Source organism: Schistocerca cancellata, chromosome 2, assembly GCF_023864275.1.
Source record: "Schistocerca cancellata isolate TAMUIC-IGC-003103 chromosome 2, iqSchCanc2.1, whole genome shotgun sequence".
Classification (NCBI taxonomy): domain Eukaryota; kingdom Metazoa; phylum Arthropoda; class Insecta; order Orthoptera; family Acrididae; genus Schistocerca; species Schistocerca cancellata.
In genome coordinates, this window is record NC_064627.1 from 1,055,792,927 (window position 1) to 1,055,817,417 (window position 24,491).

General features: G+C 44.7%; 1 protein-coding gene and 1 non-coding gene across 4 annotated transcripts in view; one reads left to right on the forward strand and one right to left on the reverse strand.

Annotated features, from left to right (window-relative positions):
• LOC126163047 (protein tweety) overlaps positions 1 to 24,491 on the forward strand; it is a 1,031,842-nt gene that overhangs the window by 564,319 nt on the left and 443,032 nt on the right. The gene's annotated exons all lie outside the window — the stretch shown is intronic.
• On the reverse strand, positions 8,292 to 8,366 carry Trnat-ugu (transfer RNA threonine (anticodon UGU)). The gene has a single exon. It is a non-coding gene; the product is annotated as a tRNA-Thr (tRNA).

The window sequence follows — 24,491 nt, forward strand, 5'->3', positions numbered from 1 at the left end:
TGCAGTTTATTTCTTCTCCATAAACTTTAATTCCCGTTCCAAATTTATCCTTTGCCTAGTATACTTTACGCTCTGCGTACAAATTGGATAACATGGGGATTACAATAGAACCCTGTCTAACTGCATTCTCAACTGCTGCTCGTTAACATGTCTTTCGACTCTTACAAAGTGTAGCGCAGTCTCGTTTCCGTGCGAGTTTCAAACAATCTTCCCTGTATTTCAACCTTTATAATGTCTAAATTTCAAGGTGTGCGTAAAGGAGCGACATTTACGATCACTACCTAAAAACATAAAAAAATGGCTCTGAGCACTATGGGACTTAACGGCTGTGGTCATCAGTCCCCTAGCCGAGCGGTTCTAGGCGCTGCAGTCCGCAGCAGCAAGACTGCTACGGTCGCAGGTTCGAATCCTGCCTCGGGCATGGATGTGTGTGATGTCCTTAGGTTAATTAGGTTTAAGTAGTTCTAAGTTCCAGGGGACTGATGACCTAAGATGTTAAGTCCCATAGAGCTCGGAGCCATTTGAACCATTTGAACCCATCAGTCCCCTAGAACTTAGAACTACTTAAACCTAACTAACCTAAGGACGTCACACACACCCATGCTCGAGGCAGGATTCGAACCTGCGACGTAGCGGTCGCGCGGTTCCAGACTGTAGCGCCTAGAACCGCTCGGCCACTCCGGCCGGCTAAAAATACAAAATAACGTTAAAACCATTTGATGTTGGGAAAACAAGGAACACTCAGGAGATTCTCATAAACAAGATTAGAACAACAGAAAGGAGCCATGATAGCTGGGCTAAAGGAGGACATGAAAGCCAATTTTTTGACGATTTGGTTGCTCAAGGCAGATGGGCTTCTGACTGGAGACGGCGAAAACTATCGGTGCCGCATAAGGTGCAGTATGTGTGATGGTGTGAGGGGGAAGAAGGAGGAGGATATCTATAAAGCGTGCAGCCTGTCCCAGAAAGGCAGTGGCTTATCGCGTGGCCTGCAGCCGACCGCTGAAACACCGGGCCTGAAGCACCATCCGCTGCTTATCTGTCGGTGTTCACCTGCTGACGGCCTACGTCAAACTACGCTTTGTCCCCCGTGAGGCAGCCCAAGTGTAAACAAACGCCTGCTCAGAGGTCGGTCGCCGGCCGGAGTCCTCATCCACCGGTAGTTGCGGCTGTGCCGGAAATAGTGGGCCTGCTTGTGTGTTAGCTGTACTGTTGTGGTTGAAGCGCCAATGATCCACTGACCCACGGTAAGGCACGTAAACTCTTCAACATTCTCAATAGTCACCGTGCACAGTGTTTAATCCACGAAGTTTGTCTTATTCGACAGTCGGTTCCCATGTCCCGCGGATGAGGTCGCAATGAGTCGGGGTGTTAAGAGTAGAGTTCACAAGCGCAGCGTGGGCGGGGAAAACCGTAACGGAGCGGTCAGAAGCAGATATCGAACAATTACTTCGAAAGTTTTTAGAAAAGAAAAAAAAGATCATTTCTACGGAAACGACAAATTTAAGGAATGACATGATAGTTTAAGGGAGTTTCTGTGTATTAGGCACGCAGAAATAAAAACAGAGCACAGGTGAATTTTTAGCTCCTGACAGGAAGTATTGTCTTCAGTGACTTCAGTATTTGTTGATTCAGAAAATACCTACACTTCGCTGTTCCGTCACACACACACACACACACACACACACACACACACACACACATACCGATTATTCTCCTTTAGGAGAGCGATTGACCTTGAAGTCGCTATTTTATTTTCGAACATTTTCCCTCTTCCTGAAACTCTTCACCCTCTCAGAATGTTCTCTCTTCCGTTCGTCTGTGTACTTTTTACCAGGCCGTTGCATTGTTACTTGCAGGAACTTCACATTAATGATTTTACTCCGGCACTCCTTGCGGTCTTCGAGATTTTCTATGGCGATTTGTTACATGTCCCTCGGGACCTCCTTTAGCCACTCCGTGTTGCATTTAGTAAAATTCGAAATTTGTGGTAAGGTCTTATGGGACCAAACTGCTGAGGTCATCGGTTCCTAAGCTTACACACTACTTAATCTAACTACGTGCCCGAGGGAGAACTCGAACCTCCGATCGGGGGAGCCGCGCGAACCGTGACAAGGCGCCCTAGACCGCAGGGCTACCCCGCGCGGCTTTCCATTTACTCTTTGTTATGATGTCGAGTAGTTTCTTTGCCGTTCTGGTGTTCTCCATCCTGTAGATGTGTGTGTAGGACTTTGCTTGGCGTTTTCTGATTTCTTCGGTTATTGTGTCGGTCTTTTGATAGAGTTAGTTCTGAGGTCTCATCGTCCAGATGCCGTTTTTGTTGATTGCTCCGTAAATCTTCTTAAGAATTTTTCGCTCCTGTTTTTTCTATTTCCCTAATTTTGGAGTGACTGCCAATTAACATTGTTTCAGCTGCGTATATTGCTTCTGGAAGAACCACAGTTTTGTAATGTCTCAATTTTGCGTCTGTCGAAATGCATTTCTTGTTGTAGAAAACCCATGTTAACTTATATGCCTTTTGCAGGTTGCTGATCCTTTGTTCATTGGCGGTTCTTCAAATGGTTCAAAAGGCTCTGAGCACTGTGGAACTTAACTGCTGTGGTCATCAGTCCCCTAGAACTTAGAACTACTTAAACCTAACGAACCTACGGACATCACAAACACCCATGCCCGAGGCAGGATTCGAACCTGTGACCGCAGAGGTCGCGCGGTTTCAGACTGTAGCGCCTAGAACCGCTCGGCCACTCCGGCCGGCTTGGCGGTTCTGTTTAGTCCTGATGACCGTATGGTTTCGCCAAGATATTTAAAGTGGCTGACTTGTGTGATGTTACCATGTTTCGTGATTAGTGGGCACTTTTTTCTGGCCGTCTTTCCATGTAACGGTTTTTTGGTAGGAAATTTGCAATCCAGTTTTCTGTGCAATTTCATGTAGTTTTTCAACTGCGTGAATCGCTTCTGTCCTGTTGTTTGTGATAATAACAATTTCGTGCGCGAAAGCAAGGAATTTAACTTTAGTACGGTTTTCTTTTCTGATACCAATTTGGACACCTTTTACATGAGGTTCCCATTCTCGGATGATCTTTTCTAGAACAATATTGAAAATAATCGGGGATAGTCTATCCCCCTGCCGTACTCCCGTTCTATGCCGTACTCCCGTTCTAATTTGAAAGGCTTCAGATATCTCACCCATGAATTTCACTGTGGAAATTGTTCTTGTAAGTGTCTGTGATTTTCCGGGTCTTTCGGTCGATTCCGAATTCTTCCATGGTTTTAAAGAGGGCTTCGCGGTCTATTGAGTCAAGCTTTCCTGCAATCGTTAAATGTAATTACTGTATTTCTGAATTTTCTCATTTGTAGTATCGCCTTTAAGCCCCATATCTGTTCCGCATATGATCGTCTTTTACTGAATTCGGCCTGTTATTCACCGAGTTGTGGATTCCCCTGGGTTATATTCTGTTTAGAAGTGCTTTGGAGAGGATTTTGTACGCCACTGAGAGCAGGGAGGTTCCTCTGTTGTTTTTTATGTCGGTCTTGTCACACTTTTTTATGTATTGGGCGGATCAGAGCGCGTTTCCAGTCTTCTGGCACTTCCTCCGTCTCCCATATATCTGAGATTAGGTGATGAAGTTTCTGTGTCACTGTAGGATCGTTCACTTTCCAGAGGTCTGAGACAATCCCATCTTCTCTTGGTGCTTTGTTGTTCTTGAACTGCTTGATTATCGCCGTAATTTCTGCGAGATCTGGGCTTTTGAGTCCGGTTGTGTGAATACCGGGTTGTGAAGCCAAGTTTTTCCTGTTGTGGTTCACTGTTAAGAAGGAAGCAGAAATACTGGGCTAATATTTTGCATAAATTTCCTTTACTTTACGTCTATGGTCACAAACTTTTTGTCGATAGATTACCAGTTTCGGTCTATAATGACCATCTTCAAATGTGTTTTGTAAGTAAAGGAAATTTATTCTATATTCGGATCACTGTTTTATTCGCGACAGTGTCGCAGCTTGTAATATTTTCCAGTTTTTTCGAGTTGGTTTCCGGCTTTTGCAGCACAGACTGGGTGCTTGGTATCCCTGTAGGTTTTCTATAAACGTCTTGTAGAAATTTCTTATATTATTTTTGTTGAAATCCTGTTGGATTTCCTGGAGTCTATTGTTGTCATATCCTAGTTTTTCTTTCTGAATCACCTTTGTAGCCTGTTTTTGAGTTCTAAGAAAGTTCTCCCAGTTTTCCTCGGTTTTGCGGCTGTCGAATTTTTTCCGGTCTGTTATTCTGTGGTCTATTGCCTGATCGCAGGCTTTGCTCCATAAGTGATGTTTTCTGGTGCGAGGGGGTTGTCCCAGTTTCGTGGCATCCTGAATTTTCCTTGTTAGTTTCTCCCAGTTTGTCGATTTTTCCTGATTAATTTGTTTGATGATTTGCTTTGTTGAGTTTCAGGTATTCCGGATCTGGCTTCATGTTTTTGGGTGGATATATTTTCCTTCTATTGGGTTGAAAATTTGACTTTATTTGTAGGAGAAGATGGTCTGATTCAAAAGCGCCTTTGCGAGGTCTGACGTTTACAATTTCTTTAGTGTTTTCCGTGGCAATATCGATGTGATGAATTTCGTATTCGCCCTGCCTCAGATTGGGCGATCTGCATGTGGTTAGCTTGTGTGTATGGTTTTGAAATTGGATGCTCGTAACTTTAAGTCCAAAGTTCCTGCAGAAGTTAATTAGTTTCTCACCGTTCTTGTTGGTACGTTTGTGTTTGGTATAAGGGCCTGTTACATCTCTGAATTTTCTCTTTCCCTAGGTGTGCGTTAAAATCGCGCAATAGGGTTTTCACATAGTGCCTTGGTATTTTGTTGGTTTCTTTATCCAGAGTTTCATGGAAATTATCCACGGCTTCAGGATCTGTTTTGTTATGTTGATTTGTATGGTCATGTAGACTAATTAGTGTGTAAGCTTTATTAGCTGATTTTACTGGCAGTAATGAATTCTTTCATTGGGAGAGGTGAAGTCGATCACTGAGCCGAGTGCTGAGTTGTGTACGGCGAATCCGGTTCCCCGGAGTGGTAGTTTGTCTCCAACTTTTAAGGCAGGTTTGCTCTTGTAGATTCTGAATTTCTCTATATTGGCGTGTCCTTCGTCAGTAAATCTGGTCTCTGGGAGTGTGGTAATTTTTATGACAAATTTTTCCAGGGTGTTGTTGAGACCTTTTAATTTTCCTGTTTCGGTAAGAATGTTCACATTAATTGTGTCAACAAATTGTTATGTTTAGTCTTGAGAGTGTTAAGTGTTCTTGAGGAGCTCCTATTCTTTCCCGCATGGTGTTCCCGATCCCCCAGAATCTGATGATTAGTTGAGTCCAGTCTGTCAAGTGGTGCCTCGGGTAGTGATTCAGTGATCGTCTTTCCTATCACGCGTGCCGGTCGCTGTGGCCAAGCGCCCCTAGGCGCTTCAGTCTTGAACCGCGCTGCTGCTACGGTCGCAGGTTCTAATCCTGCCTCGGGCATAGATGAGTGTGAGGTTCTTAGATTAGTTAGGTCTAAGTAGTTCTAAGTCTAGGGGACTGGTGACCTCAGATGTTAAGTCCCATAGTGCTTAGAGCCATTTGAATCATTTTTCTATCATGCGTTCAAGTTGAATTCCAGTTGTTGTGGTGATCTCGGCTGAGATCACATGTGTAAGACAAGATTTTGGAGTTCGAGAAGACTTTAGTGCAGCCGCGTCAACTAGAGGAACAGACTCTGACCATTGGCCGTCGGATCGCAAATAGACGCCAGTGGGTTTGTAATGTTTGTAAGCTTTTGATCCGCCCTGTGTATTTCATTTTCCCAGTACCACCCATATCTAGAAGGCTTTCCCGTATCCGCCACCCGGGGAGGTGCAGGATGGGGTCCTAACACCCCACACGGGATATATATATATATATATATATATATATATATATATATATATATCCAAGGTAATAATCACAAGTTTGGCCTGTAGAGAGTACGCATCTCTACGCGTATCTGCAGGCCGGTAGTTCATCTCCTGAACACTGTAAAACGCAGAGGTAATTTACGTGTCGAAAACGCCAATGTTACGTTTTGTAGGACGAGTTATCACTATTGCTCTCGGTACAAAAGCTTCACCAACATGACGTCTATCACGGGATCCACTACAGACGCCAAAGAGGAGATGTGTGTGCTTGTATTACTTGGTTTTTGCGACGTCCTTTTACAGACCCCAAAGCATTTCTTTCCCCGTGGATGGTGAAACTTTACCTTTGCTTACTGACGTTTTGTATTAAATATAACTGATTTATAACAGGAGGGCGATGTATGCATGCAGTGTCATGTCGTCATGTGAGTGCGTGCGTGTGTGTGTGTGTGTGTGTGTGTGTGTGTGTGTGTGTGTGTGTGTGTGTCTGCGTAAAAGGCATATATGTGAAAGCTTAACTTCTCTTATAGCTACACTCTTTGTGTTAGTTTAAACAATTAACTTTCCCTATTTGTGTGATCTTCACATATATTACATGTGAAAGCTTAACTTCTCTTATAGCTACACTCTCTGTGTTAGTTTAAACAATTAACTTTCCCTATTTGTGTGATCTTACTACTATTTTGTGATGCTGCGCGCGCGCGCGGGTGTGTGTGTGTGTGTGTGTGTGCGCGCGCGCGCGTGTGTGTGTGAATGTGTTTGTGTGTGTGTGTGTGTGTGTGTGTGTGTGTGTGTGTGTGTGTGTGTGTGTGTGTGTGCGTGCGTGCGTGCGTGCGCGTGTGCGTGTGCGTGGCAGGATGCTCCTGTGTCGACACAGCTCAGTCTGCGGTCGGCTAGCTCAAAAGGTGCGGTCGTGCTGTCCATGCGAAACTGCACAGCCCGATGATCAGGAGCTTTACACTGCAGACTCATGTCACGTTTCTAGGCAAAATACCTCCGGTGAAACTGTTCCACTCCCAGGATTCGAACGGCGTATGTCCTGGTGGCAAACTACAGCACAGCGCGCGTAACTGACATTTATCATAGTGGTGGCTATACCGGAAATGATTCGTGACACATTTAATAGGAGGAAACTCTTCTTTCGAGGAAACCAAGCGACTCAATGTAAATATTACCTTGAATAATAAAGTGTCATAATACTCTGGAAGTAAGAAAGTGAGTGTAATGCACTGAAATAAAATGAATAGTAGCCAAGATGCAGTGACACGGAACGGCATCACAGCAATAAGCTCAGATATACTGGATTAAAGTACAAGCACTACGTAGTGGCAACTGAAAATTTGTGCTACGCCGTTTATCGCCAACATACGCCTTACTCATGGGGTTTCCCCGTGGGGCAATCTCTGTTAGCAGTTAGTTTGTCAGAGCTGGAGGCGTGCCCAGAGGGGCCGATGTCTGATGTGACAGGTCGCAAGAAGCAGGCAATCCTGGTTTGAGTCACCGTCTGGCACACATTTTCACTGGTCATGACATATTCATTTAGAAGTAATTTTTGCACTTTGAATACAACAAATGGAAATAGAAAATGAAAGAATCGTGTTTAGCAGAAATCTGAGATCGAAATGACATAAGCAAAATCAAAAGGAAATGTGGAAAATTAGTCGTAGAGCCATTTCTTCAGGTGTCTTGAGGAAACTGTCACAGAGGCATTACTGTCGGCAAAATATATAAATCGTCTGATGATCAATGTCGGATGGTCCATGGGTCAAATGGTTCAAATGGCTCTGAGCACTATGGGACTTAACATCTGAGGTCATCAGTCCACTAGAACTTAGAACTACTTAAACCTAACTAACCTTAGGACATCACACACATCCATGTCCGAGGCAGCATTCGAACCTGCGACCGTAGCAGTCGCGCGGTTCCCGACTGAAGCGCCTAGAACCGCTTGGCCACCACGGCTGGTCTCCATGGGTCAGTTGTCAGACGTGCCTGCACGAAGCTGGAATCCCAGAATGTAAGAGTGATAGGCATGAACACCTGTAGGGGGACCCACGATTGGTTCAGAGACTATCAACTGACCCTGAATGTAAATGATGTAACGCACTGCACACAAGTAGACGAAGAGATCCATTGCGATCCGACTACGCTATTGGCGAAAAGGTCAATGGAAACAGTAACAGTCATAAAATACCAAAAGGTAACCATCTGCAGCGACCTAAAGTACAGTATATATGAAGATGGTATCTGTTCTTTCGGACATGTCTGAAAGAACCGTGCAGCTCGTTAGAATGAAATTACAATTAAATCAATACAATGAAATGAATACCCTTAGCTGCCTGCGTACAGGCGTTTATATACGTCAACGGGAACAGTTGAAAACGTGTGTCCCGACCGGGACTCGAACCCGGGATCTCCTGCTTACATGGCAGACGCTCTATCCATCTGAGCCACCGAGGACACAGAGGATAGTGCGACTGCAGGGACTTATCTCTGGCACGCCTCCCGTGAGACCTAGATTCCCAACTTATTGTCCCGCACGATATTCGTAGTGCCCTTGCCCACTACACTCATTACTCGTGGCTTTACCGATTCCCGCAAAAGTTCCGGCAATGTGTGTGCATCCGCACAGAAGATGGTCAAATGGCCGGCGAGCCTTAACTATATATATGAAGATGTACGAAATAACGGATACCATCTCTAAGCTGGTCGTAGGTTGTGTTCCAAAAATGAACATCATAGAGACAAGTGATGACACTTTCTGCAGGACCTGACCATCATTTTGCAGGACAATGCTCAAGGACGTACTGTACAAGCTGTTATTGATTTGTTTGACTGAAGGGGCTGGTAAGTGCTGTACCATTTACTGCACTCCCCTGACTTAAGCCCTCGTGAGTTCAACTCGATTTCTAAACTGAAGGAAACACTTCACGGCATTCGCTTCAGAACTGCTACAAATTCGTCGGGCAATAGACCGCGCCGCTCGAACTGTCAACACAACTGGCACTGCTAAGAGCATCCTACGACTTCCACATCCCTGGCAACATGTTATACACAAAGCTGGTGGCTACTTTGAGGGTCAGTAAAACTTTGAAACACGTATCTGTTTTGTACGAGCTGTAAATAAATAGTTGCCACTATTAAATTTCTAACCCTCGTATTTATATTTTACCGCTATGCCATCTTAGAATGACAGAGTGAGTGAATGCGTATGTATATTGAGTTTTCATAATGTCTGGTGGCGGGTAAACTTCTCTGCTACCTTGGCAGTTTAGACAATTTTAGTGTAAGCTTAGAGAGTAGCGAAGAGGTTTCGTTGCCTTCTAGTCCAAGCACTATTGTGCTTAAGTTGAGATGGAGCGCTAAGGTTGTTCCCTGACAACTTCGCTGCCTATTGTGGGGACCCCGATGAGGTCACGGTGTGCACATTCGGTCCTGGGATTTTGAAGAGAGAACTTTTGTTGTGGCAGCTCACCTACAGTAGGGAATGTGGTGATTGATTCTGTGTAAGTTTCGGTGTAGTCGAAAATTTAATCCGTTTCTTTTCTAGCTTCAGACCTTTACTATCATGTAGAACATTTCACTCGGCATGGGAAATGGTAGACTATTTTGTAATTGTTCCATTATGTAGTATTTACTTTGTTCAACCAGAACTTAGAAATGTTGGAGTGTGGTGTGCGAATTCTGCTTAATCTCAATTAGAATCCGTGTTTGTCAGTGTTAATGTGAGTGTGTTTGTGTTTCTTACATTATTCCTCCTTCAGTTTCGTTAATTTCGTCGGTATTCCGTAACTTCCATCCGTTAGAGCGTTTGACTTTGTTTGCTCAATTACATCCGTTCGTCGTCGTTTTGGAGAACATTCATTTCTCGGAATCTGTTTCATCTTGCAATTATCCCGCGATAGTTTAGTTATGTAGGTAGTTCCTCCCATAGCTTAACTGTATTTTCGCAATTTTTACATTTTTCTGGGTCTGGCTTTGTGTGGCTAGCGCCACATGGTTGAACGAGTCTTCTGCTCATCCGTTTTCCGTTCTTATTCTGTAGTTTTAGGGTTTAAGTTACATTCCCCTCATGCGTGTGCCTTGTTTTACAGAAATTCCTGATCTGATTTGCGTTTCGGATTGTAATTCTCGTTCAGTTCCACAGCTTGAGTTTTTTGTATTTCGCTTTAGGCCGGCGGAGTAAACCTTTTGCGGAACGTGTGTGTTTGTGGTGCATGTAGTAGTTCTTCTAGTTCTTTTCTGTGTATTGTATTGTGTTAGTGTGAATCTGAAGTGCCCGTGTGAGACTGTAAGTTTCTTCCCTCCTCCGTGCCCGTGAGATTCCTTACCACTGAGTGATTCCTGTCTTGTGAGAGACTAATGATTTACAAGGCTATTATGCAAGGTATCCGATTATTTGTTGCACTCATGTGGTTTTTTTTATAACAGCCACCACCAGCCGTTATGTTTTTATATAAATGTGTACTGCTTTTCTAATTTGATTACGTAAAATAAAAGTTAAATCTAGTTTAAATTAATTTTGACTGCTAACGTTTTATCCCACGTATGTGGGATAAAACTGTTTCATAGGATACATTCTAAAGCGTTTGTCGCTTGTCCAATTCATGCCGGCCTATTTATTTAAATGCAATCACTGAAATAATAACAGATACTCTGTCAACCGGTCTAGTATCGTTTCGTTTCATCCTCGCATTTCGGATGCTGCAATTTCTTTTTGGCACGCAGTGTAGCTGGACAAATACCGGTAAGTTGTAAAGAAGATTGCCAGAGCGAAGAAACGGAAGTGAGGCTCATGGCTTAGACGATGGACGACAGACGTCAACTAGGCTGTGGACTCTAGGAGTTTCCAGGAAGATAAGGCTGTAAACTATGAAGGTTGATAAGCGAGTAACGGCGTTAGCTGTAAACAACGCGTATATACAGGGTGTACCAGCAGAAATGGTCAGTATTCAGGGATGTGACAGGATCGATCATTTGAAGGAAAAACTTGATATGGACATATTTCCTATTCCAAATGGTTTCCGAGATAGAAGAATTTAATGTATTTTTAAATGAACACACCGCCATTTGACTATATCGTTGTTTCATTACTACCCAGGTGTCGGCCTTTTATGCCATTTTCAAGTGACTGATTTTATGACATTTACATATACTGCAGGACATCAAGGTTAAAATTGGCAATGCATAAAGAAAAGTAATCGCTCCCCACGAAATGCCAGATGTAAAATCATCAACTTGTAAAAAGATCAGTAAATAATAGAGCGAGCACGTGTTATTTAATAAAAACGGGTTTACTCTGGTGTGAGTAAGATCAGTAAATGATAGTGGGGGCACGTCATATTTAATAAAAACAGGTTTACTTTGGTGTATGCTATCTTTTTACAAGATGATAATTTTACAGCCGGCCGTTGTGGCCGACCGGTTCTAGGCGCTTCAGTCCGGAACCGCGCTGCTGCTACGGTCACAGGTTCGAATCTTGCCGCGGTCATGGATGTGTGTGATGTCCTTACGTTAGATGGGTTTAAGTAGTTCTACGTCTAGGGAACTGATGACCTCAGATATTAAGTCCCATAGTGCTCAGAGCCATTTAATTTTACATCTGACATTTTGTAGGGAGCGAATATTTTTCTTAATTTGTGGCCAATTTCAAGCTTGGTGTCCGGCAATATATGTTAACGACAAAATTCAATCACTTGAAAATGAGGAAAAAGGCCGAAACCTGGGTCGTAATTAAATAAACAAAAGGACATTTAAATGGCGGTGTGTTTATTTAAACATTATTGTATGATTGTTGCTCAGCAACATAAAAAACTGTTTCCCTGTAATGTACATTTTTATTCGTTTTCTGTGTTATTAAATACGTTCTCGTGGTTACACATGTAAACAAATAACTTTATGTACAACAGTTAGTAATTATTGTAACATGCTTTTTACAAAATATCTGCTGAAAAATACGTATTTTTAAGGCATTGACCTCTAAGCATTATCGGACTCGTCACGTTTCGCCTGTCGTACAATAAATGTTCGAATATCCCACTGTCAACTTCAGTGCATTTGTGCGCTGTTTGGAGAGCGTGTCGATTTGCTTGTCTGTGTGTATCCGCACGTTCCCTAATGAGGACAGCAGGGTCCATACTGCGACCAAGCAGTTCGTCTCGCGTACGTTAAATACGTGCATCTCGGAAACTATTCGGAATAGGGAATAAAAAAAAAATGGTTCAAATGGCTCTGAGCACTATGGGACTTAACATCTGTGGTCATCAGTCCCCTAGAACTTAGAACTACTTAAACCTAACTAAGGACATCACACACATCCATGCCCGAGGCAGGATTCGAACCTGCGACCGTAGCAGTCGCGTGGTTCCGGACTGCGCGCCTAGAACCGCTAGACCACCGCGGCCGGCCGAATAGGGAATATGTCCATGTAAAGTTACTTTCTTGAAATGGGCGTTCCCATCATAGCCGGCCGTGGTGGACGAGCGGTTCTAGGCACTTCCGTCCGGAACCGCGCGGCTGCTACAGTCGCAGGTTCGAATCCTGCCTCGGGCATGGATGTGTGTGATGTCCTTAGTTCTACGTCTAGGGGACTGATGACCTCAGCTGTTAAGTCCCATAGTGCTCAGAGTCATTTGAACCATTTTTTTGAACGTTCCCATCATACAACTGGATACTGACCGATCCTCCTGCGACACCCGGTGCAACAGGAAGTTGTATCGTCTGCTGAAGCGAAAGGCAAATAGAGCGCAGGTAATCACTTGTCGAACGGTACGGATGGGACGGGAAGGGTACTGGTTCTGCGCCGGCAGGCGGCTGTTTGTCTGCTCCCCTGCGTGCGTTAAATGCGGCGCTCGCGCTCCTCCTTTTGTCTTCGCCGGTCCTTAGTTCAGGCGGCGGCTCTCGGCTCCCATTTGCCCGCGCCTTCCCTTATTCCCTGAGCAGCTGCGATCCTTTCAGTCGCGGAGTCTAATCTCTGGCAATTGTTCGCGTGTTCCCACACAATGGCGGGCGTTCTCCGCGCCAGAGACCGGCCAGGGTCGGCATCCGCTCCGCAAACACTGCAGCCGCGAGGGGGCCGCCCGAGGTTGGCAGCCCTGCACGGCACTCGCCGGAGGAATCGAGTGATTGCTGGTCCAGCTTCTGGGCTGATGTCACCCAAAGCCATTTCCTGCCCCCGGCGGCCCGGGGCGCGTCACGTTTACTGAGTCACGTCGATTAGTCAGTCTTCGTGGTCTTCGTGATGATGTAATTCAGCTCACGCTTTCTGAGCCGTATCCCACGTATCTGAACAGAACTGGTAGGAGGGCGGCGACGACCTGTGACTGTGGCGAAATCACCACCTAAGGGCCCGGGTTCGATTCCCGGGCCGGCCGCGGTGGTCTAGCGGTTCTGGCGCTGCAGTCCGGAACCGCGGGACTGCTACGGTCGCAGGTTCGAATCCAGCCTCGGGCATGGGTGTGTGTGATGTCCTTAGGTTAGTTAGGTTTAAGTAGTTCTAAGTTCTAGGGGACTTATGACCTAAGATGTTGAGTCCCATAGTGGTCAGAGCCATTTGAACCATTTTTTTCGATTCCCGGCTGGGTCGGAGATTTTCTCCGCTCACGGACTGGGTGTTGTGTTGTCCTAATCGTCATCATTTCATCCCCATCGACGCGCAAGTCGCGGAAGTGGCGGCAAATCGAAAGACTTGCACCAGGCGAACGGTCCACCCGACGGGAGGCCCTAGTCACACGACAGTATGAACTCGTGTTCTATGGGAATGTCCCGTTGCTGAATAGATACCAAGAACCGCTAGGGCAGGCTTCAACTCGTTGCCGTACCATTTGGTTGGACGAAATCCGTGCCCAAGTGACTGTAGACGGACACGTGCGAAACGGACCAGCGCAATGCGCCAGAAAATCGCCGACAGGCCGATACCTGTTGCGTAGCCACGTGTTCAAGTGTTGCACGAATCATTGCTCTTGTAGACATTAATACTAATTTAATTCTTGTTCCTTATTCATAAACTGAGGTGAAAGAAGCCTGGCATACTTCCCGTTACCGTGACGCACCACCTTTTTCCCGACGTAGTGCAGCAGCTCGACGTGACATGGAATCAAAAAGTGGTTAGAAGTCCCCTGCAGATAAATTGAGCCATGCTGGCTCTATAGCCGTCCATCATTGCGAAAGTGTTGCCGGTGCCTAATTTTGTGCACAAACTGACCTCCCGATTATGTATCACAAATGTTCGGTGGGATTCATGCCAAGCGCTCCGGATAACAAAGTCATTCGCCCGAACTGTCCAGAATATTCTTCAAACCAATCGCTGCGCTTCGATTGTTTGAGAACTTGAAGTCTGTGAATGGCTGAAACTGGTCTCCAAGTAGCCGAACAAATCATTCCAGTCCATGCATTCAGTTAGACCAGAGGAGACAGTTAACTCCATTATGGAGCAACCACCAGCTTGCACAGTGCCTTGTTGGCAAATTGGGTCCATTGCGCCGGCCGGAGTAGCCGAGCGGTTAAAGGCGCTACAGTCTGGAACCGCACGACCGCTACGGTCGCAGGTTCGAATCCTGCCTCGGGCATGGATTTGTGTGATGTCCTTAGGTTAGTTAGGTTTAAGTAGTTCTAAGTTCTAGGGGACTTACGACCACAGCAGTTGAGTCCCATAGTGCTCAGAGCCATTTGAACCATTTTTTTGGTCCATGGCTACGTGGGGTGTTCGCCACACTAAGAGTCTACCATCGACTCTTACCAACTGAAATCGTGACTCTCTGACCAGGTCACGGTTTTCCAGTCGTCTAGAGCGCGATCGATATGGTCACGAGCCCAGCAGAGGCGCTTCAGGCGATGTTTGCTGTTATCGAAGGCACTCACGTCTATCGTCTGCTGCCACAGCCCATTAACGCCAAATTTCACCGCACTGTCCTGACGGATACGTTCGTCGTACGTCCCACACTGATTTCTGTGGTTGTATCACGCAGTGTTGCTTGTCTGTAAGCACTGACAACACTACTCAAGCGCCTCTGCTATCGGACGTTAAGTGAAGGCGGTCGATCATTACGCTGTCCTTGGCGAAAGGTACCGCCTGAAATTTGGTACTCTCGGCACACTTTTGACACTGTGGATCCCGGAATATAGAATTCCCTGACGATTTCAGAAATCGGATGTTCCAAGCGTCTAGCTCCAACTACTATTTCGCTTTCAAACTCTCGTAATTCACGTCGTGCGGTCGTAATCACCTCCGACTCCTTTTCACATGGGTCAACTGAGTGTTAATGACTGCTCCGCACGTTCACTGCTGTTTTATACCTGGTGTACGTGATACTAAGGCCATCTGTATATGTACATATCCTTATCCCATGACTTTTGTCAACTCTGTGTATTTATTTTTTGTTACAATATTTCAAACAACAGTAAACAATACTTTAATAGAAATTATAATCTTCGTGGGTGTCTTTCATGTGTGACCTCTTCTTAAGGAATGTAATAACACAACGCCTAACGTGGTTATTGTGAATAAAAAAATGTAATTACGAGTACAAGTGCTCCTTTTGAACGAATTTGTAGTATGGAAATGCCTACAATTCTAAAAATTAGTAGTGCTGCATGGCATGTTAATTTCGAAAGAATTGTGATAGATGTGGCGCCACTTTACACTCCGTGCGTTACCACGTCGGTTCGCTTCTTACTTTATGTACACCCTTGTTGAGTGGTTTCTTTAGGCATCAGATCTACATGTTTTCGAAAATGGTGCCAGTATTGTGCTTGGACTCGAAGAGGTGTTTCACGTAATGATGGCTTTCCACACTTTTCGTAGTGCATCAGTTCGACGTTTTTTAACGTTACGTCTGCAATATTTATTCGGTAATGAACATATGTTTCCTTTCTCTGACCTTGTATTGTTTTTTAAAGAATGTACGTATTGAACAGAGCCATGTCCGACACATAAAAAAGTGTTTGTTCGGAATTTTGTGACTCGTGATGTTTACTTTTGGTCCCCATTTGTTTCCAAGAGTCAGACTTGTTAAAGGACGGCAAAGGGTTAAGAAACGAAAATGTTCAAAATGGTTCAAATGGCTCTGAGCACTATGGGACTTAACTGCTGAGGTCATCAGTCCCCTAGAACTTAGAACTACTTAACCTAACTAACCTAAGGACGTCACACACATCAATACCCGAGGCAGGATTCGAACCTGCGACCGTAGCGGTCGCGCGGTTCCAGACTGAAGCGCCTAGAACCGCTCGGCCACTCCGGCCGGCCGAAAATGTTCACTACGTAACTAGAGTAAGAAGGAACTTTGATGTTCTGAATCTTCGACAACTACACGTATACTAAGGAAGTTACTGTACATTGCATGCAGAAGGATACATGGCGCCAATATTATCGATTTTGTTTCTGGTTTCTTTCTCGTACTGTACGAATGAGAACTGAATGTTTATGTGCCTTTGTTTGTGCCGTGATCTCTCTCATCGTATACCCGCGATCACTGCGTGAGATATATGTTGGTTGCAGTATAATGGTCGAACTATCTCCTTCAGATACAAGTTCTAAAAATTTACTCAACACAGGGTTTCCGCGCGACTTCGTCGTCTTTCTTCCAAGGTTTCCCTTTTAGGCTCCCCTAGCATTTCTGTCACATTTTCGTATGGTCTATGGCGACCATGTTACGATCCTAGCAGCGTGGCACTGAATTTATTCGGTGTCCGTTGTCACGCCCACTTGATGAGGACCCCAAACACTGGAACAATAGAACTCTTCTGATGGTGTCTCAGAAAAAGCGTAGCTGTAGTCAACACAAACTGAAGCAAACAGGGGAAAGGCCACGAAACGAGAAAGAAGTCTCGTAGCTTGGCCCAGTAACAGATCAGTAAACTGAGATGGGCATTCACATGAGTGGGGGAATTCAGTGGGTCTCGGTGTAAAGGTAGCTGACGCGTTCTGATCTGTCGCCATACGATCTGGAGGCAGCGAAGTTTTCCTAACCTGGCAGTACGCCCGACTAGACACGGGACATGCAGAGAAAGCAGAGGAGTTACATCTACAAAACAATAATATTAAAGGTTGTGTGTGTCCATCTGTGACAGTTGTTAAGAGAAATTACTTCAAGGCAGTATATTACTAAAATGTATTCCGAAGGTTCGTAAGCAAAACATGCTATTAGTACAGAGTATTCGTAAAATTTTCTAAGGACTCTCCCAATGAATCTCAACCTGGCACCCGCCTTACCAACAACTAATTTTATATGATCATTGCACTTCAAATCGTTCTGTACGCAACTCCCAGATATTTTACAGAAGTAACTGCTACCAGTGTTTGTTACGCTATCATATAATCATACAATAAAGGTTCCTTCTTTCTATGTATTCGCAATACATTACATTTGTCTATGTGAAGGGTCAGTTGCCACTCCCTGCACCAAGTGCCTATCCGCTGCAGATCTTCCTGCATTTCGCTGCAAGTTTCTAATGCTGCAACTTCTCTGTATACTACAGCATCATCCGCGAAAAGCCGCATGTAACGCAAGTTCTAGTGGTCGTTGTTGCTGTGATATGGCAATAGTAACAGGGACTACTGATCCAGGATGTTCCAGCTGCAACGCAAGCACTGCATCCAGCATTGTACGGGGAACAGTACCGGTTAGGTGGGACGGGCTGCAACCGCCGCAAACGTTCCGGCCCGTTCGTCGGACCTTGACAGGTGGCGTACCGGCCTTAGGCAGATAAGACGAATTAGGACAGAACCTGGCAGGAAATCCGAGAAAACCTTTGCGTCGTTTAGCACTTCACAAAGGTGCGTCAGCAGCCTGTAAAACTGTGCACAAATTCAAACTGCAACTTTGCGAAGTAATGGCAGTAGCAGAGCATCGGCTAGCTAATTCAGATACCGTTGCTGGACAGGAGCACGGCAGCAGGCTACTGGCTGCTGTCTGTGTGTGCACGATGGAGAGGTTTATCGTAAAATGCTTTTATTTCTGACGAAGCATGGTTGCTTCCATTAGGATATATGAACTCGTAGAACAATGGACGCTGGAGTTCTGAAAATCCTCATTAGCGACACCAAGAGATTCTGAATGATGTGAAAACAGGAGCGTCGTGTAGCATTAGTGCAAAACCAATCACTGGACCGATCTTTCTCCCACCAAATCATAACTTCTGAGAGATATGTCAACGACACACTGCAACATTTTTTTCAGTAAACTAACAACTAACGAAAAGAACTGTAATTGACCCTGAATAAATACAAGTGTGAAGTTATTTACAGGAGTACTGAAAGAAACCCGCTAAATTTCGATTACGTGATAAGTGACACAAATCTGAAGGCTGTAAATTCAACTAAATGCTTAGGGATTAAAATTACAAGTAACCTAAATTGGAACGATCTCATAGGACATAGATAATGTTGTGGGTAGAGCAAACCAAAGACTGCGATGCATCGGCAGAATACTTACAAGATGCAACAGGTCTACTAAAGAGACTGCTTACACCACGCTTATCCGCCCTATTCTGGAGTATTGCTGTGCGGTGTGGGTTCCGCATGAGGTGGTACTGACGGATGTCATCGAAAAAGTTCAAAGAAGGGCAGCTCGTTTTGTATTATCGCGAAGTAGGGGAGATAGTGTCACAGACATGACACGTGAACTGGAGTGGCAATCATTAAAACAAAGGCGGTTTTCCTTGCGACGGGATCTTCTCATGAAATTTCAATCACCAGTTTTCTCCTCCTATTGCGAAAACATTCTTTTGGCACACACCTACATAGGGAGAAAAGATCATCACGCACAGATAACTTTGAAGTGCTCGTTTTTCCCTCGCTCCGTTCGAGAGTGGAACGGTAGAGAGACAGCTTGAAGGTGGTTCATTGAACCCTCTGCCAGGCTCTTTATTATGAATAGCAGAGTAATCACGTAGATGTAGATGTTTCAAGCAGGAGACACCGCCAATGCGTTTATGACAGTTTTTCGGAGTTAGTTCCTATCTTGATATATATATCGTAATGTCATAGACGCGTTGGCAATGTATGCTCCTGCACTATTGGGCGTGGAAGTTTTATACAGTTCCCTCAGCATTACCGAGGAAGAATTTACAGCAGCTAGCGGTTATCTAGGTTACCAGTATTAGGTCATTCCCGTTTACCGAAATCAGCAGTATTCATCCCCCGTCTATGGAAAGTGCCCATTCAAGGGACCACATTAAACAAGTGGCGGACATAATATTTCTTCTCAATCCTCGCCTATTCCTCTTCGTTTTCACAGCCGTGGCTGCTGAATGTTGCTTAACGCGTAGTAAACAGAGTTACCATGACTCTGACAAAAATATCGTATTTGACAGCAGCCGGAAGTTATTCTGTTTACATTTTCAGCTTGTGCAAAGTAGATTGCATTACTGGTAGTATTGCATCTATGATATTCAAAAAATGTCAAAATGTGTGTGAAATCTTATGGGACTTAACTGCTAAGGTCATCAGTCCCTATCTATGATATTCAACAACGTTATAGTCTTCATTGTTTTATTATTCGTAAGTACATTACAATTTCACTTAGACTATGGCAAATGCTAATTATTATCAGCTATTCTTATATTATTCACATTTACTCATAGGAGGTACAATTTTTTCTATGTATAAATTGAAATCTTACTTTGTGGTACCAGCGTGAAAATAAGTTTCTCCACAAACAATAAACTACAAAAGTTATACAGTTACACTGCCAATAAATAATATCACATGCTGTACACTGTTATTCAGGAATTTTTGCTCAGTTGGTGTATATGATAAAGAGGGAGAACTTCTGATATCAGATACAAAGAATATGCAGAGCCTCCGTAACTAAGAGATTTAAGTAGGTGAGCTTTTGCTTGCCACTTGACTTCTAAGGAAAATATCGTATCTTGACTTCTTTTAGCGCGGAAGTCATCAGTTATCGTTATTATTAATTCTGTTCAAATGTGTGTGAAATCTTATGGGACTTAACTGCTAAGGTCATCAGTCCCTAAACTTACACACTACTTGACCTAAATTATTTTAAGGACAAACACACACACCCATGACCGAGGGAGGACACGAACCTCCGCCGGGACCAGCCGCACAGTCCATGACTGCAGCGCCTTTGACCGTTCGGCTAATCCTGCACGGCTATTAATTCTGTCGGAGTGAAGAACAACTTGGAGGACACGGAGACTTCGCGCACATCTCATTCAAGTAGGACCATCTTCTTGATTTGAGACTTTTTGATAGTAAATATATGTAAAGTCAAATTCAAATATAAGAAAATGTACCGAATAACGTGTTATGACGTATCGGTCTCTTGGGATCTTCGGCCAACGGTCGCCTAGTGACGTTACTGAAGTTTCGCCCGCACGAGTGGCTGACATTATCGGAGATTAACCTTCCACTGCTGTTCGCGGACTGGAGTCAAGCCGGCGGCAGGGGATTACACCTACCCGTCGCGCCAACGTCTCAGCGCCTCTTCCTGCCATTACCGACGTGGTTCTCCACTTGTTGCGTGCTGCAGCAGCAGTTAACTGCAGCAGCGGAATCCGAGCTCCATCTGTCTTGAGGCACACCTCCTGCTTGTTAGGGCTAAGTCCATGGGAAAGCCGACGTACGCTGATACGGCGGGTACACGGCAAACTCCGGCCGCAGTCAATTCCCACCCGCTGTCAGCGACTGAGGGTGAAATCCTCGGAACGTGAGCCACTCGAACTAATTGTCACGCAAATCATTAAGGGGCGCCGGAACGCCCTATACTTGCAATGTTAAAATAACGCTTATAAATTACATCTTTCCTCACAAAGTATTTGAGGTAGGAATTTGAACTTTTTACAGATTATTTATTGGAATATGGGCTACAACCTAACACAGGGATTTTACAAAATTTTAGTTCAGTTATTAAAGATGATTTTTTCAATTGTAATGAAAATTCACAACATTTTTTTGCAATTTTTTATTTATATATTCAAAAATATACAGTTTTTTGGAAAAAGGCTGTGTTAAATTATGCAGAAGGTACTGTGTAAAATTTACTGAAAGTTTGAAACAAATATGTTTGGAAGATCCTTAGAAAACATGTAATTAGTATGAGAAAATAAAAGTTTTGGGAATCGAGCGACAAAGATTGGATTAAGTTTTTAGTGCATTCCAGGTCCATAGGATAGATTATCTTCATCCTCTGCAAACTCCTCCTCCAGCTTCCTCTTGTTCCTCCTCCTGTTTACTCTTGCTTGTATTTCTAGACTCTTTACAGCCCTGTCTGCAGCCCGAAGGTGTTCCTTGTCTAAAGCAAGCATCGCTCCTACCATGTTAGAATGTTATTATTTACAGTAATAACACATACCTTTGGCTTTCCAACATTTCTCCTTTTCTTAAAAGCCTTCAGAGGATTTCTAATAACTTTACTTTTACTCATTATTATACTTCAACAAAACAGAGACTCAAGAAACAGAATTAATTACGAATATTTTCGAGATAACGACAGAGTAAATAAACATGAAACAATCGACAATCACAGTAGCGATATATATTGAACCATCACAGGTTAGCCAAAACACATACTTTATCTCACATCACTAAAATGTACCTGATGAACACGGACGTTAATAATAACACCATTTGACAGCAGTTTAACAGCGCCACAGTGGGTCACGCCCATGTAGAACACATTTCAAAAATATTTAAAAATAGTTGTAGTCTTCGGAATTGAATAAATTATATATCTATTAAAAGGTAATAGTCTGCAGATTCAGAAAACGCAAAAAAGTAAAAATTGAACTTTTCATGATTTTGAGCCTTTCTGGAGCCCCTTAAACGGCCGTCACCAGGAGATCACGTGACAAGAGCGAGCAGGCGACACGTCAACAGTGGTTGGAAAGCTTCAACGTAGTTCTAACATGTATTACCTTTTAGATTTAACAGTCTAAAAATTCCTTTTATTCCGCGTGTAGTCGATGTAGCATAATAGAAGTACTGAGATAGGGACAGCTGAATAGGAAAGTCCGGACTCGCCTTTATGGCCATCCTACTGCGGCCAAGGGCCCGCAGTCATCAAAGAATGTCGTGCTGATATGAGTCTTTACCGCAATCAGATTGCGTAGTGCCACCAATCACCAGTGCACTTGGTTATTACGGTAAACTGAAGCCGGCGATCACGCCATTACCGGCTACGCGGGTATTGTTTGAGAACGACTGGATGGGAAACTGTTTCACTGAACGCACCGATCCCCAGCCAGCAGGCTTATATGTCTGTCTCGACGCTGGGGCTCAGTAGCAGACAACGGAATGTTACTTCTGCTCTGGTGACTGGCAGTTCGAGTAGCGAGTCTTCTGCCTCATAGCGCGCACTGTCACCTGACTCCTACTTTCTGAACGCCACAGCTAGCCAAGAACTCTGGGTACAGCAGTCACTGACTTGTTTTCGTGCGTGTTCGGCGATGTCGTCAAGTGTACTGTGTTGCACGTGCGAGCTAACATCCCAAAGATGTTCGGGCTCACATGCGGTTCCTCTTCGTCGAAATGCCTTGGCTCAAACTCGTCTAGGGGTTGAACCGCACGCTTCGCATTACACGCCCTAAATTAGACACTTGTGACACTTTGGTTAAATTGTCTGGCTGATGGCAAGGTTGCGAAATTGTATGAAACATACCACGTTAATATAACATATAACAACAGTAATAATAATATCGGGAGCTAAATTAACGACTCATAAATGATGTAGGTCACACTGTTCCGATTTGGTTAGACTAATGTTTAATTCCCACGCCCGGGTTCCCGGGTTCGATTCCCGGCGGGGTCAGCGATTTTCTCTGCCTCGTGATGGCTGGGTGTTGTGTGCTGTCCTTAGGTTAGTTAGGTTTAAGTAGTTCTAAGTTCTAGGGGACTTATGACCATAGCAGTTGAGTCCCATAGTGCTCAGAGCCATTTGAACCATTTGAACTAATGTTTATTCAGGAAGCAAACTAACAGCGAAAGTGGTCGTATTTAAAATTACTATTACACTCGGGCGTATACCCATTTCACATAGTTCGATCATTCACAATCTCATCGCGAATTACAAGTCCAATACTCCACCTCGTTAACTACGCGAAAAGTTAAGAGTTCACACCAGGCGCGCGACTGCTCACCGCTCAGAGACTAAGTCCCCCGATACCACCCAACGCGAAATTTTCTACGTCGTTTCACTTCCTAGCTACCTAAAGACCGACCGTCCTCTTTCGCGTCTCCAACAGTATTGTCCCTCTACCCGTCCCCTTCCAAACTTTACACAAGCTCTCCTGCGAACCTAGCAGAACTACACTCCTGAAAGAAAGGATATTGCGGAGACTTGGCTGAGCCACAGCCTGGGGGATGTTTCCAGAATGAGATTTTCACTCTGCAGCGGAGTGTGCGCTGATATGAAACTTCCTGGCAGATTAAAACTGTGTGCCGGACCGAGACTCGAACTCGGGACCTTTGCCTTTCGCGGGCAAGTGCTCTACCAACTGAGCTACCCAAGCACGACTCACGCCCCGTCCTCACACCTGAAAGAAGGGATATGGCAGTTCTGCTAGGTTCGCAGGAGAGCTTCTGTAAAGTTTGGAAGGTAGCATGCGAGGTACTGGCAGAAGAGAAGCTGTGAGGACGGGGCGTGAGTCGTGCTTGGGTAGCTCAGTTGGTAGAGCACTTGCCCGCGAAAGGCAAAGGTCCCGAGTTCGAGTCTCGGTCCGGCACACAGTTTTAATGTGCCAGGAAGTTTCATATTATAGACATGATGAGTATTCAAGTTTTATCGGGATCACCATGAAAATTTATGGAGGATGGTTGATTAAAACAACTATGGCTTTATTCCTTGAATTATTACAGAATTAAATAGTTTTCATAAATGTTTCCCTTTATGGCCAATCTTAGGTCCTCCATATTTAACACTGCTACGTCTCCCTGGCCACAAACAACTTCTACGGGTGTTCCCTATGACGTAGGTTCTCGTCTGTCTCACTCGCACACTACGGCGCTTAGCCCTCGATAGACAATAGACGCCTGTGAGTTTCCCCATCTCGTGGCGAATATGCACCCTTTGTGGCACACGGTCCTGGACGATAGGGTTCGTTTCTTAATTCCTGAAGGCTGACTCTTTCGGCCATATATTTAAATGAGAGCTAAATGCTCGTTATCCCACACACGCTGGGGCTAGGGGCAGTCTAGCGACCACTGCTTAATCAATCACGGCAATGGAAGAATTATTTTGACACGTTATAGGACTAGAATGCCACCTGCCTTTCCCCAATGGTAACACCTGTTCCCGTCAGATCACCGAAGGTAAGCGCTGTCGGGCTTGGCTGGCACGTGGATGGGTGACCATCCGGATCTACCGAGCCCTACAGCGGCTGGCAGAGAAGTGTGCTGACTACATGCAGGTCGGCTGAGGATGACACGGCTGTCAGTCGGTACCGTTGGGCCTTCCGAGGTCAGTTCGGACGGAGCTAGTTATAGGCCTAGAATTTGGTGAACGTATCCGACCACTGTTCTTACCGAGGACCACCTACTCCTTTTCCAGGTCGCTCGGAATCCTTCGTCGCGCCAGCGGCCTACGATAGACTGGCGAACATTTCTCTCGTAGATTTCTCGTTTCTT